At 35.7% G+C, this 21,738-nt stretch overlaps 1 pseudogene; it reads right to left on the bottom strand.

The window, feature by feature from the left end:
- Positions 1-7,000: 7,000 nt before the first annotated feature.
- On the bottom strand, positions 7,001-9,218 carry LOC140879328 (uncharacterized; annotated as a pseudogene).
- Positions 9,219-21,738: the final 12,520 nt, after the last annotated feature.

The following is a 21,738-nucleotide window of genomic DNA, read 5'->3' as shown; positions in this document are numbered from 1 at the left end:
TTTTTATATTCTTTTATTTTTGGTTTATTTTATTCATTTTTATTTTTATTCATTTTTTGCTTTAATTTTTTATTTTTGCTCATTAGTTAATTTATGATTTTTGAATGCATTATTTGGGAATTTTGGAAGCCTGATATTATAAAAATTTTGAATTTTATTCAGGATTTTAGAGCTTATGGCAGAAGCTCGTACGCGCTCGCTCATGACTATTCCGCGCCCGCCTCTCCTCTACGCATTGATGCAAGCCCAATCGCGCAGCTACACGGGCAATCGCGCTCTTAATCTGCGCAATACTAAGCGCAAACAAGCTACACCAAGCGCAAATAACTCCCATCAGCACATCCATCTTGCGCAAATGCGCAGTCCAGCAACTCTTGAGCGAACGGATCCCCAACTGCGCAGCCTTGAAGCGCAATCGCGCATCCCACTCCCCCATTAGCGTAGCCTCAAGTGCAAACCAGCTCCTTCATTAGCGCAGACACAAGGCGCAATCGCGCATCACCCTTAGCCAGAACCTGCGCAAACAAGACACCTTGTTAATCTCCCCATGCGCAATCGCGCTTAGCCAACAATCCTCATCAGCGCAGTCCAGCAACTCCTCCGCGCATATTCTAAGAGTAAATGCGCAATCTACAGCCAAAATGATGTGCAAACGAGCAACTCCCACAGCTGCAAACTTCATTCGCAATCGCGCCTAGCCATTTCTCATCTGCGCTTCCCATGCTCACTCTACCATGAGCAAACGCGCAATCCAGCTTCTACCCCTCCATGCGCGAACAATCCCCTCCAGCAGCAATTCCATGTGCAAACCAGCTCTTATCAACACATCCACCATGCGCAATCGCGCTTCATCTTACGCCAACCAACTCCATTTGCGCAGAAATAATAGCAAACGTGCATCAAGCCTTCCTACAGCGCAGTCATTCTTTTTCCTCTATACGTTAAAGCGTTGTATATTGTCTTGTATTCTTTGGGCTTTATTTTGTGTCTTTATCGTGTGCATGTATTCTTTTCAGGTTAAATTAGGTTAAATTGGATGTTAAGTCATGTATATCCACCTCCTTCACAATGGTATTGCGGCTGAGAATTTTATTATGAAGCGGATGATGATACCGGGTACTGATGCTTGGTGTCGAAAGGTACGCGTCCCTTGTTCTTTTTCTTGTTTTTAATCATTAGGGACAATGATTTTAATAAGTTTGGGGGGTGAATCAGTGTCTGATATTGTTGTGTGGTTGATAGTTGATTAGTTGAGTGTTATTGTGTGCTTCATAGATAAATTTTTTTTTGAGTTTAGTTGTTGTTTAAGTGATAGTTTTGAAAAGAAGTCAAGAAATAATTGGATGCATGGCTGATGAAAAAAATTTTGTGCTATAACTGAAATCCATGACTGTCTACCTATCTGACAAATATTTTTGAAAAAATGGAACCAATTAGATGAGCAATTACTTATATACTTTGCTATTAATACTTGAATCTAAATTTTGAAACATACATACATAGAGATGATTGAGGCATTGTTTGAAATTTTTGGGCATGATGTTTATTGAATAAATTTATCCTTAGTTGCCCATTTGAGCCTACACGTATATGAGTACAATGATGTACAAAAATCTGAATTTTTTTGTTAAAAATCATCGTTAACTGCTGATGATTATTTTTTTCTGCACTGATTGAAATTTGTATGACTTAATTGTGAATTGAGACTTGTCTAGAACTAGTTCAAACACTCTTCGAGGCGAAATACGGGCATAACTGTGATTAGGAATGATTTAGGCAATTTTTCTGAAATCGTTTGAGTCTTTCAAGCTATCCTATTAATATATGTTATCCCTAGTACCTTGTTTGAGCCTTATTGAAAATCGAATGGCATGCGTGCAAACGTGTGATAAACCTCCATTCGTCATCGTTTCAAGGTCCTACATTGACTACCTATGAATAGCCTAAACACTAATTCCTACGTTTAAGGAAGTAATTTGAATGCTAAAATATTATATGCTCCTAGTTTTATTTGTGAAAAATGGAATGGTGTGGTGGATGAATTGAAAAGAAAAAAGGTAGTAGTGAAAAAAAGAGAGTTGAAAAGGGGTTTGAAAAAAAAATATTGTTAACGAAAGTGTGCAAAAGATGAAAAATCAATGAAGTGAAGAAGAAGTATGAAAGTGAATGAAAAAAGGAGTGGAAATTAGAGTTAAGCATAAATTACTCCTTATTTTGAATTCTTATCCTTTATTTGTAGCCATGAGCCAGACCTTACATTATAAGCTGATTAAGTCCTATTGACCGATTCTCAGATACCCAATATACTAGTGGAGAAGAGTTGCGAGAATTTAGCCTATGGACTGTTGATTGATACTTTTAATGATTATGAATTTTGATTGAAACACGCACACACTATTATTCTGTGAATTTACCTGATTGTGAGTGTTTTTGATTTTATATCCTATATTTGATCCCTTGCTACCTTGAAAAGTCCTCATGATCTATGAATGTGTGAATTGAACTTGGATAATTGTGTTTTGAAATGTGAGTTGCGGAGATTGTGAGTTTATGAGGTTATTTAGTTATGAGTAAAATTTTCAAGTGTTAGTAGGTTGGATGAGATTGGATTTGAATTTTTAAAATTATTTCTGAGGCCAGTGCTCCATAATATTTCTTGACTATTCTTGTTGGTTTGATAGAATGAGTTTTTGTGAGTTGTTTTGATAGTTTTGCTCGGGACTAGCAAAAGTATAAGTTTGGGGTATTTGATAAGTGTATTTTATACACTTAATTTATATATGATTTTAATTATTAAATGTTTGTTTCGAGCAGATTTATGCCTGGGTTTTTTTGTTTTTGTGTTTGTAGGAGATTATTGAATTTTTTTGGAAAAGAGAAAAAAAATAAGAATTTGAGAAGAAAATGAAGAAGAATGAGAAAAGAAGAAGAGAAGGAAAGAAACGTGAAGAGAAATATAATTGGGCTTTTTATATGGGCCTATTGTTTACGCTTAAACTAGCGCTAGAGAAGAGGAGAGGAAGAGCAAACACGCTACATTGGTGAAGATTGAAGATTACGAGTCAGAACATTATGCCCGCCCGCGTGAGATTCCTGGAGCAGCCGCGCGTGATGAAATTCTCGGTATTTTAATTATTGCGGGAAGGAAAGTTTTTATTCTCTTGGGCTTTTTGAACGGGCTTTTTTGCACGATATAAAAAGTAGTCTGAAATCTTTAGAGATGAAGGAGCCGCCACACACGCATACACACATCAGAGAAAATATTTCGGGAGCTTGAACGTGAAGAATTTCTGGGAAAATCTGGAGCTTTAATTGAAGAACGAAAACGGAGATCGATAGTCCTGACACGGCATCGACGACGGATTTGTTTTCTATCTTTTATTTAATTTTGAATTTATGTCTGGATTTTTGAACATGATTTGGTTAATTCAGAATTTGATTATGAACTAATTTTTTAGAGTCTAGAGGTCGGATGGAACCTGGTGTAGACGCTTTCATGAATTTTTGATTTTATTGAATTGAGTTTCTTCTAGATTAATTGTTTTTTCTAGAATTGATTGTCTTTTCAATAATTCAATCAATAATTGATTTGTTATATTTATTTGAAATCTGGCACTCGGGAGAAGAGATTTTGAATAGGATCAATAGAAAATACACTTTTAATTATTTATGTAACTCGGGAGAGTGTATAATTTTAACAGAGCTTTTAAAAAGAACATTGTTTTGAATTGATCACTGCAAGTAGATTCTTAATAGGGATATTGGAATTGAATTGTATTTGATAAACATTATTTGCTGCTCGGGAGAGGGAAATAATACAATTAAGTGTTCTTGGCTATTAATTGATTGAAATTCATGAAGATAAATTAATTAGGATTGATTGTTGTTGAAACCAGGTGAAATCTATACCTCTAGACCATTTTTCTCTGATTGTTTTTTATCTGAAAGTTGTGTGCGTGCTTGCTAAAAACTCATTGATTATTTTATTATTTTTCAAAATTCTCAAATATTGATTTTCTAGATAAAGTTTAGACTATTTTAATTACAAGCACTGAATATTTTCATTTTACTCTCTGTGGGAACGATACTTGATTTTTCACTATATTAAAACTTGACACTCGTACGCTTGCAAGCAAATTTCACAACAATAATGTTCTGCAGCCAGCGTGGTGATAAAGGACAACTTTTACACCCAAAGATGAAAGATTCAAGGAGGTTTGGAGAAACCATGTTAAAAATAACAACAGAACAAGAACTCAAAATAAAGGTATGAAACTTCTCAAGGTATCTCTAATCCATAAAGATATAGAGTTAGAAAACAAGGTATCCCTTGAAGATTTCAAAAGAGGCTCAAAAAAAGTTATAATGAGCATCCTTTGGCATGGTGGGATAGAAATCAACTCAAAGTCAGCCTTACTTTAAAAGAAGGCAAAAGGTATGAATTCATTAGATATAAGCCTATTTTAATGAACATAATAGATCAAAGGGATATGAAGATGATTATCAAGGAACATTTGGACCTTGGTCTAATAAAAGAAGGAGTTTCACTGATATGAATCTTGTTGTGTAAGATTAGCAAACACGATTACAATTTGAATCGCACCCTCTAACCAATAAACAAAAGACTCAAAGTTTTGCCCAATCTTTGAAACAAGTAAAATTGATAGGGTTTTGGATTTCCACCTTTAATCGACGGTACGATTAACAACAGAAATCACAACAATTGAAACCAAAGAAAACCTTCAGATAAACTTGTATCTGACAATCTTTAGTGAGAAACAATCGACAAACGTTTCCAAGTAATTAACTGAGAAAGTTTGATTTGAAGAACAAAGCAAAGCTTTGAATAAAATTATTGAGAGAATTTTCAATAATTTTTGTATAAACTGAATCTGAATTCCTATTAATGAAATAAAACAAAAGTATTTATAGTTTACAATCAAAAATAAAAGATAACGCAAAATATAGCTTAAAGATATCAAAGATATCATCTAGAAAGTTTCCTAGTATAATTAAAAGACTCAAAATATAGAAAATAATGCTAAAATATCAAAAAGTCTCGCACACAAACAAACACGCCGAACTGTGTGTAAAACTTCGAGGCGCGGGCGCACGTCGATTGGCGCGGACGCGCATGGCTCTCTGGACCTACGCGCGGGCGCGCATGAAGTTGGCGCGGGCGCGCATAGAGGTATGTCCGGAACTCTTGAAATCACTCGACTGAGGCGCGGGCGCGCATGCATCTCTGTTGCATATTTTTGAATTCTCTTCGACATTTTCTCCGCTCTCTTGACTTCTTTGAACTTCAATAACATTGTAACATCCTTCAAAATAATCTTCAAGCATTCCAATGCTTCCTTGACATTCCACCATCAAAGATTGAAGCGCATCTTTGAATCTCTTGGCTCGACCTCTCGTAATTGGTCCTCTAGGCAACTCCAACGGATCCTTAACCACTTGATCAACATGCGAGCTATCCATGATCGCATCATCCTCCCCTTCTTGAAAAGGATTTGTCCTCAAATATCGATCATCACCTACATCAAACAACGACAAATCAGAAACATTAAAAGTAGTACTCACGTTGTACTCACCTGGCAAATCCAATTTGTAGGCGTTGTCATTGATCCGCTCCAAAACTTGGAAAGTTCCATCACCCCTAGGTAGAAGCTTTGAACGTCTTTTTTCCGGAAAATGCTCTTTTCTCAGATGCAACCGCACCCAATCACCCGGTTCAAATACAACCTTCTTTTTACCTTTATTTGCTTGCTTTGTGTATTGCAAGTTCTTTTTCTCAATGTTCGCTTTCACCTTCTCATGCAAATTTCCCACAAACTCAGCCTTTTTCTTTCCATCCATACTAACCCTTTCACTCATAGGCAAAGACATCAAATCCAACGGGGTTAAAGGATTAAAACCATACACAATTTCAAATGGTGAAAAATTTGTAGTAGAATGCACACTACGATTATATGCAAACTCAACAAATGTCAAACATTCCTCCCAATTTTTCAAATTCTTTTTAATTATAGCACGTAACAAAGTTCTTAACGTCCTATTAACAACCTCAGTTTGACCATCCGTTTGAGGATGACATGTAGTTGAAAACAGTAATTTAGTACCAAGCTTGCACCATAATGTTTTCCAAAAGTAGCTCAAGAAACGAGTATCTTTATCAGAAACAATACTCCTAGGCATGCCATGCAATCTAACAATTTCATTAAAGAACAAGTCCGCAACATGAGATGCATCATCAGATTTATGACACACAATGAAATGAGCCATCTTAGAAAATCTATCAACCACCACAAACACAGAATCCCTCCCCTTCTTAGACCTTGGTAGTCCTAAAACAAAATCCATAGAAATATCTACCCACGGTTCACTAGGAACAGGAAGTGGAGTATACAATCCATGTGGTTGTGTCCTAGACTTAGCTTTTCTACAAGTTACACATCTCTCACAAATATTCTCAACATCATGCTTCACATGTGGCCAATAAAAATGTTCATGCAAAGTATCATAAGTTTTAGCCACACCAAAATGTCCCATCAAACCACCCCCATGTGATTTCCTAACAAGTGACTCACGAATGGACGATTTAGGCACACACAATTTATCTTCCTTAAACAAATATCCATCATGCATGAAAAATTTATCCCTCGGACCATGCAAACATGACACATAAATCTCACCAAAATCATGATCATTGGCATACAACTCCTTCACATACTCAAATCCCAAAAACTTAGAATCTAGAGTAGTTAAGAGCACGGACCTTCGCGACAATGCATCCGCCACTACATTCTCCTTACCTTTCTTGTACTTGATTACATAAGGAAAAGAGTCTACGAACGCTACCCATTTGGCATGTCTTTTATTCAACTTTTGTTGTCCCTTGAGATGCTTCAGGGACTCATGATCCGTATGAATCACGAACTCTTTTGGCCTCAAGTAATGCTGCCATATTTCGAGTACCCTTACCAACGCATAGAACTCCTTATCGTAGGTAGGATAATTCAAAGACGCTCCACTTAACTTCTTGCTGAAATACGCCACTGGCTTTCCCCCTTGCATCAAAACGCCTCCAATCCCTACACGTGATGCATCACATTCAATTTCAAACATATTAGTAAAATCAGGTAAAACAAGTAAAGGAGAATTAATTAACTTTTGCTTAATAATATTGAAATACTTCTCTTGCTCCTCGCCCCAATGGAATGGAACGTTTTTCTTGATGACAGCAGTCATAGGCGCCGCCAATGTGCTAAAATCCTTCACGAACCTCCTGTAAAAACTCGCAAGGCCATGGAAACTTCGAACTTCACCAATAGAAGTGGGTGTTGGCCAATCTCGAATAGCACTTACCTTTTCTTCATCAACTGTCACACCTTGTGAACTCACAACAAACCCAAGAAACACGAGTTTTTTTTGTACAAAACACACATTTCTTAAGGTTAGCATATAAATGTTCAGCACGCAATGCGATTAAAACAACTCTCAAATGTTTTGCATGATCATCTAAGTTTTTGCTATATACCAATATATCATCAAAATAGACAACCACAAACTTCCCAAGATATGCACGCAAAACATAATTCATTAAACGCATGAAAGTAATAGGTGCATTAGTCAAACCAAAAGGCATAACCATCCATTCATACAACCCATACTTTGTTTTGAATGCAGTTTTCCATTCATCTCCCTCTCTCATCCTAATTTGATGATAGCCACTTTTAAGATCAATCTTGCTAAACACACAAGCACCATGCAATTCATCTAACATATCATCAAGCCTAGGAATAGGATGCCTATACTTAATGGTAATGTTATTTATAGCTCTACAATCAACACACATACGCCAAGATCCATCCTTTTTAGGTACTAACAATACAGGCACAGCACACGGTGACATCGACTCACATACAAAACCTTTGTCTAAAAGCTCACTTACCTGTCGTTGCAACTCCTTAGTTTCCTCCGGATTACTCCTATAAGCTGGACGATTCGGCAATGCACTCCCAGGTACCAAATCAATTTCGTGCTCAATTCCTCTCAATGGTGGTAATCCTTGAGGTAGCTCCTCGGGAAATAAATCATCGAATTTCTGCAATAGAGATACAACAACGCTCGAAAGATCTCCGGCTATACACTTGTGTTAAGGAGTACCTCCTTATAAATCATCAACACAAGTGAAATTTGAGAATTCATAACATCTCTCAACTCACTCTTTTGGGCTATATATATTTTTTTTTCAGCCTCTTTTCGCTCAATTTTATTTTCATCTTTTCTTGTATCATTCTTTTTTTCTAAGGCCACCTCACTTTTTTTTATCACTCTTTCTTTCGGCCTCATCTCTCTTTTTCTTTTTCATTTGGTCCTCCAACACTTGCTTTGGAGTCATAGGCAACAATACAATGGACTCTTTTTTCATTACAAACGAATATTTATTTTTAAATCCATCATGAACCACCCTCCTATCAAACTGCCATGGTCTACCCAATAAAATATGACACGCTTGCATAGGGACCACATCACACAAGAACTCGTCAACATATTTGCCAATAGAAAATGGCACCACAACTCGCCTATTAACTCTCACCTCCGCACAGTCATTGAACCATTGCAACCTATATGGTTGAGGATGCTTCAAAAGAGACAACCCCAGTTTTTCCACAAGTTCGCAACTCGCTACATTGGTGCAACTACCCCCATCAATGTTAAGACTGCATACCTTTCCCTTTACAAAACAACGAGTATGGAAAATATTTTCCCTCTGGCTCTCTTCCTCTCCTCTAGGTTGCGCATGTAACGCTCTCCTACTCACTAACAACAGCCCCAAACCCATCCTCATCATCAGGATCTACCAACGCAGGAATTTCATCATAACTTTTCTTCTCACTCTCCGACTCCACATCACCACAAGCATTAACAATCATCAATTTCTTATTTGGGCATTGGCTAGAGATATGGCCAATACCTTGACACCGAAAACATTTAATATCTCTAGATCGAGAATTAGAAGTTTCAGATGTACCTTTAACCACTTGCTTTGGTGTCTTTGATCTGGTGTCAGGTTTTGGTTTTAACCCTTTCTTGTTTTCCTCCCGTTTTGCAACGCTTGAACGCCAAGAAGTCGATGATCCTCCACCTGAAGGAAATCGACCAGCTCCTCTTCTCTTGAGCTGTTGTTCCACCTTCATGGCCGTCTGTACCATCTCATCCAAATCTAAACAATGGCAATGCTCCACTTGGTCTTGGATTTCTCTATTCAAACCGCACAAAAATCTGGCCATTGTAGCTTCATTATCCTCCTCAATATTGGTCCGAATCATTGTGGTCTCCAACTCCTTGTAGTAATCCTCCACGCTCCTTGGACCCTGCTTCAAAGTTTTTAAACGCCTGTACATTTCACGATAATAATGGTTATGCACAAACCGCTTCTTCATGACACGCTTCATCTCTTCCCACGTCTCAATAGGCGGTTCTCCACATCTCCTTCTAGTGGTCACTAATTGATCCCACCAGATTAATGCATAATCTACAAACTCAACCACTGCCAACCTTACTTTCTTAAGATCATAATAGTGATGACAATCAAACACAAACTCTACACGCTTTTCCCATTCAAGATACGCCTCCGGATCAGATTTTCCCTGAAACGCTGAAATTTTCATCTTAATACTACTGATATTCCCATCCTCCTTACTACCCTCCGTATATTTTCCTCGCACCGCTTCTCGCCTATGTCTACCCCTATGTACTCTTCTCTCCTCCTCCCAATTCTCATCAAAACTTTCCTCATCGTCTTCAAAATCATTCCCCTTCCTATTTTTATTTTTATTTTCACTACCACTACTCTCCTCCAACTTACTCATCCTCTCATGAAGAGGTTCTAACTCCGATCTCATCGCCCTAGTCAACTGCCCCATCAACTCATCCATTTGAACCTTGAAAATTCCTTGGTTCACACTCTCACTAACATCCTTATTGGGGTTCATGGTACCTGCAAGAAAATCGTTAGTAATAAACTTCCTCACACAAATTCTCACAGTTCACTCCAAACGAATCACTCAAGCACTCCCTTTTTTTTTCACTCAAATTTATGGAGAGGCTTTGCTTTGTAGAATAAGATTCAAACCTTCAAGTTTAAAACTTTTAGACGCTTGAAAATTGACCCACAAAGATTGCACAAACACAAGTAGGAAATTTTATGGACAACTTGACTCTGACTTGCTTCAAGGATGAATAAAGACAAAGAAATTGGCCACAAGTTACTTTTCTTCTCTTTTTTTTTTTGACCGATTTTTTTTTCTTTTTTTTTTCTTGAAATTTATAACTTGTAGCACAAGACACGAGACTTGGATAAAATTTTTGAAAGAAACGACACAAAAATTTTATAAAGAATAGACTTAGATGAAGAACGAAGAACACGAAGAACAGAGATAGATGAAGATAGGTACTTACTTGATTCAAAACCTTGGCTTTGATACCAAATGATATGAATCTTGTTGTGTAAGATTAGCAAACACGATTACAATTTGAATCGCACCCTCTAACCAATAAACAAAAGACTCAAAGTTTTGCCCAATCTTTGAAACAAGTAAAATTGATAGGGTTTTGGATTTCCACCTTTAATCGACGGTACGATTAACAACGGAAACCACAACAATTGAAACCAAAGAAAACCTTCAGATAAACTTGTATCTGACAATCTTCAGTGAGAAACAATCGACAAACGTTTCCAAATAATTAACTGAGAAAGTTTGATTTGAAGAACAAAGCAAAGCTTTGAATAAAATTCTTGAGAGAATTTTCAATTATTTTTGTATAAACTGAATCTGAATTCCTATTAATGAAATAAAACAAAAGTATTTATAGCTTACAATCAAAAATAAAAGATAACGCAAAATATAGTTTAAAGATATCATCTAGAAAGTTTCCTAGTATAATTAAAAGACTCAAAATATAGAAAATAATGCTAAAATATCAAAAAGTCTCGGACACACACAAACACGCCGAACTGTGTGTAAAACTCCGAGGCGCGGGCGCACGTCGATTGGCACGGACGCGCATGGATCTCTGGACCTACGCGCGGGCGCACATAAAGTTGGCGCGGGCGCGCATAGAGGTCTGTTCGGAACTCTTGAAATCACTCGTCTGAGGCGCGGTCGCGCGTCAGACAGGCGCGGGCGCGCATGCGTCTCTGTTGCATATTTTTGAATTCTCTTCGACATTTCCTCCGCTCTCTTGACTTCTTTGAACTTCAATAACATTGTAACATCCTTCAAAATAATCTTCAAGCATTCCAATGCTTCCTTGACATTCCACCATCAAAGATTGAAGCGCATCTTTGAATCTCTTGGCTCGACCTCTCGTAATTGGTCCTCTAGGCAACTCCAACGGATCCTTAACCACTTGATCAACATGCGAGCTATCCATGATCGCATCATCAAGCAAATGATATGAATCTTGTTGTGTAAGATTAGCAAACACGATTATAATTTGAATCACACCCTCTAACCAATAAAAAAAAGACTCAAAGTTTTGCCCAATCTTTGAAACAAGTAATATTGATGGGGTTTTGGATTTTCACCTTTAATCGACGGTACGATTAACAACAGAAACCACAACAATTGAAACCAAAGAAAATCTTCAGATAAACTTGTATCTGACAATCTTCAGTGAGAAACAATCGACAAACGTTTCCAAGTAATTAACTGAGAAAGTTTGATTTGAAGAACAAAGAAAAGCTTTGAATAAAATTCTTGAGAGAATTTTCAATAATTTTTGTATAAACTGAATCTGAATTCCTATTAATGAAATAAAACAAAAGTATTTATAATTTACAATCAAAAATAAAAGATAACACAAAATATAGCTTAAAGATATTAAAGATATCATCTAGAAAGTTTCTAGTATAATTAAAAGACTCAAAATATAGAAAATAATGCTAAAATATCAAAAAGTCTCGCACACACAAACATGCCGAACTGTGTGTAAAACTCCGAGGCGCGGCGCACGTCGATTGGCGCGGACGCGCATGGCTCTCTGGACCTACGCGCGGGCGCGCATAAAGGTCTGTCCGAAACTCTTGAAATCACTCGACTGAGGCGCGGGCGCGCATGCGTCTCTGTTGCATATTTTTGAATTCTCTTCGACATTTTCTCCGCTCTCTTGACTTCTTTGAACTTCAATAACATTGTAACATACTTCAAAATAATCTTCAAGCATTACAATGCTTCCTTGACATTCCACCATCAAAGATTGAAGCGCATCTTTGAATCTCTTGGCTCGACCTCTCGTAATTTGTCCTCTAAGCAACTCCAACGGATCCTTAACCACTTGATCAACATGCGAGCTATCCATGATCGCATCATCAAGCAAATGATATGAATCTTGTTGTGTAAGATTAGCAAACACGATTACAATTTGAATCGCACCCTCTAACCAATAAACAAAAGACTCAAAGTTTTGCCCAATCTTTGAAACAAGTAAAATTGATAGGGTTTTGGATTTCCACCTTTAATCGACGGTACGATTAACAACAGAAACCACAACAATTGAAACCAAAAAAACCTTCAGATAAACTTGTATCTGACAATCTTCAGTGAGAAACAATCGACAAACGTTTCCATGTAATTAACTGAGAAAGTTTGATTTGAAGAACAAAGCAAAGCTTTGAATAAAATTCTTGAGAGAATTTTCAATAATTTTTGTATAAACTGAATCTGAATTCCTATTAATGAAATAAAACAAAAGTATTTATAGTTTACAATCAAAAATAAAAGATAACGCAAAATATAGCTTAAAGATATCAAAGATATCATCTAGAAAGTTTCCTAGTATAATTAAAAGACTCAAAATATAGAAAATAATGCTAATATATCAAAAAATCTCGCACACACACAAACATGCCGAACTGTGTGTAAAACACCGAGGTGCGGCACACGTCGATTGGCGCGGACGCGCATGGCTCTCTGGACCTATGGGCGGGCACGCATGAAGTTGGCGCAGGCGCGCATAGAGGTCTGTCCGGAAATCTTGAAATCACTCGACTGAGGCGCGGGCGCGCGTCAGACAGGCGCAGGCGCGCATGCGTCTCTGTTGCATATTTTTGAATTCTCTTCGACATTTTCTCCGCTCTCTTGACTTCTTTGAACTTCAATAACATTGTAACATCCTTGAAAATAATCTTCAAGCATTCCAATGCTTCCTTGACATTCCACCATCAAAGATTGAAGTGCATCTTTGAATCTCTTGGCTCGACCTCTCGTAATTGGTCCTCTAGGCAACTACAATGGATCCTTAACCACTTGATCAACATGCGAGCTATCCATGATTGCATCATCAAGAAAATGATATGAATCTTGTTGTGTAAGATTAGCAAACACGATTACAATTTGAATCGCTCCCTCTAACCAATAAAAAAAAGATTCAAAGTTTTGCCCAATCTTTGAAACAAGTAAAATTGATAGGGTTTTGGATTTCCACCTTTAATCGACGGTACGATTAACAACAGAAACCACAATAATTGAAACCAAAGAAAACCTTCAGATAAACTTGTATCTGACAATCTTCAGTGAGAAACAATCGACAAACGTTTCCAAGTAATTAACTAAGAAAGTTTGATTTGAAGAACAAAGCAAAGCTTTGAATAAAATTCTTGAGAGAATTTTCAATAATTTTTGTATAAACTGAATCTGAATTCCTATTAATGAAATAAAACAAAAGTATTTATAGTTTACAATTAAAAATAAAAGATAACGCAAAATATAGCTTAAAGATATCAAAGATATCATCTAGAAAGTTTCCTAGTATAATTAAAAGACTCAAAATATAGAAAATAATGCTAAAATATCAAAAAGTTCGCACACACACAAACACGCCGAACTGTGTGTAAAACTCCGAGGCACGGTGCACGTCAATTGGCGCAAACGCGCATGGCTCTCTGGACCTACGCACGGGCGCGCATAGAGGTCTGTCCGAAACTCTTGAAATCACTCGACTGAGGCGCGGGCGCACGTCAGACAGGCGCTGGCGCGCATGCGTCTCTGTTGCATATTTTTGAATTCTCTTCGACATTTTCTCCGCACGCTTGACTTCTTTGAACTTCAATAACATTGTAACATCCTTCAAAATAATCTTCAAGCATTCCAATGCTTCCTTGACATTCCACCATCAAAGATTGAAGCGCATCTTTGAATCTCTTGGCTCGACCTCTCGTAATTGGTCCTCTAGGCAACTCCAACGGATCCTTAACCACTTGATCAACATGCGAGCTATCCATGATCGCATCATTCACCATACAGCAGCCCAGGTTTCCTAGTCAGGAATCATGGGGAAATAAAGAGAGGTAATTCTAGGCTAGTTATTAACTACCAAGGTATTAATAAAATCCTGGAGTTCGATGGGTACTTCATACCCAGTAGAGAACACTTAATCAGCTGTATCCAAAATGCTAAAGTGTTCTCAAAATTTGATTTTTTAATCTGGGTTTTATCAAATTCGGATGGAAGAAGGTAGTAAAAAATTCACAACCTTCTCTACACCACAAGGACATTATATTTGGGAAGTTATGCCTATGGGATTGGCTAATGCACCCCAAATATTTCAAAGAAACATGGATAATATTTTTAAATATTATTTTAACTTCATGTTTGTTTATATTGATGATATTATTATAGCATCCAAAAATATAGACGAACATATTAAACATTTAGAGATTTTCTATAAAATATGTAAACAAGAAGGACTGGTTTTATCTGAAAATAAAGCAGTCATAGCAACAAGGATAATTGAATTCCTTGACATTGAGATTGATGAATCTGGAATAATTCTACAGCCCCATATTGTGGAAAAGTACAAAATTTTCCATATAAACTCAAAGACGTAAAACAACTCCAATGTTTTCTCGGAGTGGTTAATTTTGCAGGGATGTTCATAAACAACCTAGCGATGTACAGGAAGGTGTTCAGTCCATTGTTAAAAAAGAATGAAAGGTTCGTATGGACCGATGAACATACTAAAGGGATAAAACAACTAAAGGGGATATGTAAGAAACTCCCGAAAATGGCTATACCCGTAGATGAGGATGATTTGGTGTTATTTACAGATGCCAACGACTATTGGTGGGCAACAATCCTTACTAAGCTCACTCTAGATGGGGAAGTACCATGCAGATACTGTAGCGGCCTTTTTACAGAATCTGAGGGTATCAGATGACATATCAACGAAAAAGAATTTTACGCAGTTAAAAAGGCTTTTGAAAATTGGCCTTTATTTTTACTTGCTAAAAAATTTACCTTAAAAGTTGATAATACCCAGGTAAAAGCTTTCTTAAGGAATAAGATTGAATCTAAATCAGAGAAAACCAGATTATTAAGATGGAAAGATTTATGTCAAAATTATATTTTTGATATTGTTATTATTAAATCTCATGAAAATATTCTTGCAGATTTTTTAACAAGAGATGGAAGGCAGTGACGTGGATTCCATCATGAAAATGCAGAGGCATCTCCGAGAACACCTAGGGTTGCTTCAAATCGAGTTCAACCAGTTAGTAATTAATGCTGAAATGGCTGGCAGGTTACAACAAGCTGATCGGATCAAAATATCTAATCGAATTACAGGATGTTTGCAAGCTCAAACTCAACTATGGGGTGCTATTCAAAGGCCAATTGTGAAGGCTATAGAGAAACCATTGGTTTATCATAAACAGGAAATGATAAACCATTGGTTTTACAAGAAGAAAAAATACAGCCACTGGTTGTAGAACAAGACGTTGGGGATTCTAAAACCCAAGAAACAAGTGCTAATCTATCATCAGCTTTTGATGAATTGGATGAAGCAACAATTGATGAGCAAAACACATCAAGTCAACCTTCCGCCTCTAGGGTAAAAGAGGAAGAGATCAATCTTAGACCCAACACTGACAAAGGACAATCTAAGATTGATACTAATCGAGCTATTATTTCTCCATTCCAGGTTTATCAACAAAGCACTACAACAAAACTGGTAATACACATCACTCTAAAGACAACGGTTTTACAGAAAACCGTTGTGTTTTGGCCTATAACAACGGTTTTTAGAAAAACCGTTGTTAATGAGCGTTTTTTTAAAATTGAAGACAACGGTTTAATAAAAACCGATGTTGTTTGGGCTATACGACAACGGTTTTAAAAACCGTTGTCTATGAGCATTTTTTTTAAAAATAAACAATGGTTATTTTCAAGCGTTGTGTTTGTGTGTTGTCTTTTAGGTTTTTTATTTTTATTTTTAAAAAATATAATTTTTTTTTAGAATAAAAAAAAATAAAAATAAAAATAGTTAAAACTTCATAATAACGTGGACTCTTTTCTCCCACAAATATTTACAAGTTATAATTGGGGATCGGGAAAACGGGATCGGGAAAACTCTTCCATGGCTAACCCTAAATCAATCGTGCTTTATCTTTAGCTCTCACCTTCTTTTCTTATGCTGAGATCGATTCGATGTTTCTGTCCTTTTACTTGAATCGATTCTCTGTTTATTTTCCTACATCGATCGATTGTCTCTTAGCTTTTTCCCTTTTGCTGCTCATACATTTGTGAACATCGATCGAAGCGTATTCACTCCGATCCGACGGCGGTAGAAGGAAGAATACGTTGTGGGTGCTCGTGAGCTTCGTGATGTGGTGGGTTTTCTCCTTTTATGTGTATATTTCTGTTTCTTGTATGATTTTATCTTCATTATTTTTAAGTCACAGGCCCTTTATCTTTTATGTGTCCCCAATTCTCTATTCTTCGACGATATAATTGTCTGCTCACTTTGCACAGCTCGTGCGTCTTGGTGCTATATATTGTTGGGATTTCACGTGTCCCAGAAATTCTTTCTTTTACACCATCTATTGCATTTGGATCCACTTACAATATAATATTTACTCAATCATTTTTAAATTGAATATTTTCAAATTAGCTAGATTTCATGTGGATACGCTGGGAAAAAATACAAGGAAAGAAAACGATCGAGTCGTCCCTTTCTAGCTTTCTGTAAAATCTTGTAAAGAACCCTTGTGACTCCCTCGATCTCTTCGCTATCATCCGATCCATCGAGAATGTATATGCACAGTAGCCTCAATGTCATCATTCGAACTATCTTGTACTACCAGATTCCCTGTATCCCATCCAAGACTATCTCCTTTTTCCTCCAAGATCACAAGATTTCCATCTCTTGAAATCTGTAACGAACCGTTCCGATCATTTAAAGGCTTCTCTTTGTTAGCTACCCATATCACAGTCATCTCTGGGATAGTATTATACATTATACCAACATATATGTAACTACTGTTCGTTGGGCTGAAGAATCCCAGTTTGAAATATTGTCCGCTTGAAACTAACATTTCTGAGTCTCCAAGGGATTGATTGGCCCTTAACGTGTCTGTGGTTGTGCCGATTCCGGAGAAGTAACATGCAAATATAACCCAAGAAACTTGGAACATGGACAGTTCGTTTGTTTTACTGCTGGAAACCATGTTTAATGTTGTGTTTTGCTCCACAAGTACATGTATGATACACAATGCAAGAGAATTGTGAGGTTTCAGTTGTACATTCTTGAAGAAATTTCTGAGAACAGGCTGATGTGATGTGATACCTGTTCCTCTGTTCAACAAAGAAAATTGGTGGTTTCCGAAGCCGTCTTATTATAGAAACTATTTTACATTATTGAGAATTTGAATGATTCAGAATCATTTTAGTCAAAAAACAACTACTAGCTCAGGTCATTTTGCTATTTAAGGCCTCAACCTTGATCAGGGCCATACCTATTTAATTTAGATGAACAATAATTCATTTTGTTTTTAGATCATGTAAGTGATTGGTTATTAATTTAAAACATGCATATCATGTGTTAGGGTCATCTTTCATTCCACAAAATAATTTTATTTGTTAATGAATTTGATATTAAATTTGGGACCATGAAAAGTTTTTGCAAGTTGCCAATTGATATCTCGATATGATTTATAATTGATCCTTTCAAACTGATTGATTACAACTGTGAAAATTGGTATTAATTAGTGAGATTAGTTAGTAAATAACATTATAAAAAAAATTAAATTATAATATTTAAGAAGGGGTCGAGGGATCAGTTTGGAATATTTCGAGATGGCTTTATGAAATTTTATTAGATTTTTTGTTGTTTTGCGAAAATTCATTTATCATACTAAAAATTAATTACCATAAATAAAGAATTTATTTAAAATATAAGATATAAAGTAAAATTGACTTTAGATTAAATATTTTTTAAAAAAAAAACAGTTAGTTTGATGGAATTTACTTAGTTTATTTAAAAAATAATATTTAAAAAATTCATTTGAGAAATATTAATTAGTGAAATAAACATTTAGGTTTCTGCCCCACGGTACCTCGAGGCGTCCCTCTTTTATTCTCTTGTTATTAGTTTGTTATTATCCATGTTCATTCGTGTTTATGTATTTCCATTTCCAATATCAGTTTTCCATCAATATGTTAACATGTCATGTGCATTGCAGGTTCTTAATTTAGCGTAAAGTGGAATATTTTGAATTTTATCGGAGCTGTAGGAACTTTACACGAGGTATATTAATTGAAATTATTTTTTGTGATGCACTTATTTAATGTGCAAGATGATTTTATGTTGTTTATCCTTCTTTTTCTTGTACATTCTATGTAAACATATGCAAATTGAATCATTATTTATAAAGAACAGAAATGTAATCTCCCCTGCTTTGTGTCCAAAAATCTGTTCCTTTCTTCTTTTTTTTTTTTTTTGGGTATTCGTTGTATCTTTAGATCATGTACGTGATTGGTTATTAATTTAAAACATGCATATCATGTGTTAGGGTCATCTTTCATTCCACAAAATAATTTTATTTGTTAAGGATTTTGATATTAAATTTGGGACCATGAAAAGTTTTTGCAACTTGCCAATTGATATCTCGATATGATTTATAGTTGATCCTTTCAAACCGATTGATTACAGCTTTGAAAATTTTTATTAATTAGTGATATTTGTTAGTAAATAACATTATAAAAATAAATAAATTACAATATTTAAAAAGTGGTCGAGGGATCAGTTTGGAATATTTTGAGATGGCTTTATGAAATTTTATTAGATTTTTTGTTGTTTTGCAAAAAATCATTTATCATACTAAAAATTAATTACCATAAATAAAGAATTTATTTAAAATATAAGATATAAAGTAAAATTGACTTTAGATTAAATATTTTTAAAAAAAAACAGTTAGTTTGATGGAATTTAATTAGTTTATTTTAGAAATAATATTTAAAAAATTCATTTGAGAAATCTTAATTAGTGAAATAAACATTTAGGTTTCTGCCCCACGGTACCTCGACGCATCCCTCTTTTATTCTTTTGTTATTAGTTTGTTATTATCCATGTTCATTCGTGTTTATGTATTTCCATTTCCAATATCAGTTTTCCATCAATATTTTAACATGTCATGTGCATTGCAGGTTCTTAATTTAGCGTAAAGTGGAACATTTTGAATTTTATCGGAGCTGTAGGAACTTTACACGAGGTATATTAAGTGAAATTATTTTTTGTGATGCACTTATTTAATGCGCAAGATGATTTTATGTTGTTTATCCTTCTTTTTCTTGTACATTCTATGTAAACATATGCAAATTGAGCAAGCTTGATAAACCGGAGGAGTTGAATGAACCACCGACTGGATATGGTATTGCACAAGATGATTGGAGTTCTTTTGTCATTAGTCGCATGTCCGATGACTTCACTGTAAGTTTATTTTTACTTGTAAAGTAAGTTGATCATTTGTTAATTTTTGGAATAAATAAATTTTATATGTTGAATGTTTGACTTGATTAGAAACTGAGTGAGAAACAAAAAGAACGAAGAAAACAGAACTTGTACCCTCATCGACTTGCTCGTAAGGGATATGCACGCTATGCCGAAGAAATTGTAAGTTTACAATACACTGGAAATCATGCACTTTTGTTGGTATATATCATTTGATTGTTATTTTTTGTAGGCAAATGAATTATCTGATGATGATGAGATCAATAGAGCTATTATTTGGAAGAAAGGTCGAGTCAATAAAGAAGGGGAATTCAAAGGAAGCGATTTGAAAATGACAGTAGAGAAGATAGTGAGATTTCTCAACATCACAATCTATTGTTTAATTTCAATGAAATCTTGTAAAGTAATTATTTCTTTCTCAATTCCATTACAGGATGATTACATACAACAAAAGCGTGAGGGTAAACTGAACACGATAGGGACAAAAGAAGATATCTTGACAAAAGCACTCGAATCATACGAACATGGTGGGCGTGTGAGGGCTGTTGGAGGTCATGTCACTCCGACATTATATTTTAATGTTGGTAGAGTATGGAAGAATGTCGATGTTGACAGAGATTTGGTTATTGAGCAAAAGAAAGAGTTGTCGGAGGCTAAGAAATTAATATCTGAACAAGATGCACGAATAAAAAAACAAGATACACCTATTCAAAAACTTGAAGCATTTGTGTACAAAAAAGGTGCTCTGGACAGTGAGAAAGGTAGTTGCTCTGTGAAGTTACATAAGCTCGATGAACCCTTTCTGAAAACCGACAACAATTCGCCTAATCATGAGGATTTGGATGACATCGAGATGCAAGTTGTGGACAAATCTGTTTCTCTACATGTATTTAATCACTTGTTGCTATATATATTACTTAATATTTGTGAAATAAAGAGTTAGTGCCACTAATTGATCTCGTTACTTGTTTTTTAGGGTAAACCGGTATTTTTGACATTGGAGTCTAGCTCAGATGTTGTTGCTTGTGGAACAATTTTTGAGGTCAATGGACCTAGTAAATTACTGCATGGTGTTCCATTACCATTGAATTGCATGCGTGTATCCATTGATGAAGCACTACAAAAATCAGCACGTTTGCCGGTTCCGATTCCACATGAATGTGAACTTATTGGTGATGCCGTGGGAACACATGTGGCTTGGCCAACACACTTGATTATCTTGCGACACGAGGTACATGTGCACTTATATTTCTTTGTAAATTGTGATGAATTCTTTAGTATTTCACTTAACATGTTTACAATTATATTATATTAATTAAAAGCGTCAGAGGAAGAAAAATACCCTTGTAAAAGAGAACCAGCCGTTGGCTTCAAGTGTGCCAAGATCATTGCGCGTGTTGTATTGTTATTGTAAGAATTTTCTTCATGATGGAAAGAATTTACCACTGCATTTGGATCATGGGATATTTGGAGATGATTATGAGTTGAATTTGCACATTGACGACATCAGTCCTTTATATCACTTCGAGCCACTTTCAGGAAATTGTGTAGTTGCTTATATGTGGTAAGTCTTTCAACAACTTAAATTTTTTTTCGTAGCTTATTAATTAGTGTATAAGATGTATAACTTTAATTGTTATCATATTCAGTATAATGTTTTTTGTTTATTTGAAATAATAGGCATCTTTACAAAAGGTTGCTGAAAGAAAAGAAAGGCGATAAGTTCATATTTGTAAATCCACACAGCATTCCATGTTTGCAGAAAACTACACAGGACAAAACCAGCAAAATTGAAATGTTGAATCTGAGAGCGAGTGTTTTAGCAGATAGACTGAGTGATGCATCGGTAAATCAATTGGTTTTGGTGCCAAGTAGTCTCGGGTAAGCCAGAATTACGTGCAATACCATTTTCTATTGTATTTTTGAAACTTTATTGAATTTTGT

Source organism: Henckelia pumila, chromosome 2, assembly GCF_033568475.1.
Source record: "Henckelia pumila isolate YLH828 chromosome 2, ASM3356847v2, whole genome shotgun sequence".
Lineage (NCBI taxonomy): Eukaryota > Viridiplantae > Streptophyta > Magnoliopsida > Lamiales > Gesneriaceae > Henckelia > Henckelia pumila.
This window is presented reverse-complemented; position numbering and strand designations above follow the sequence as displayed.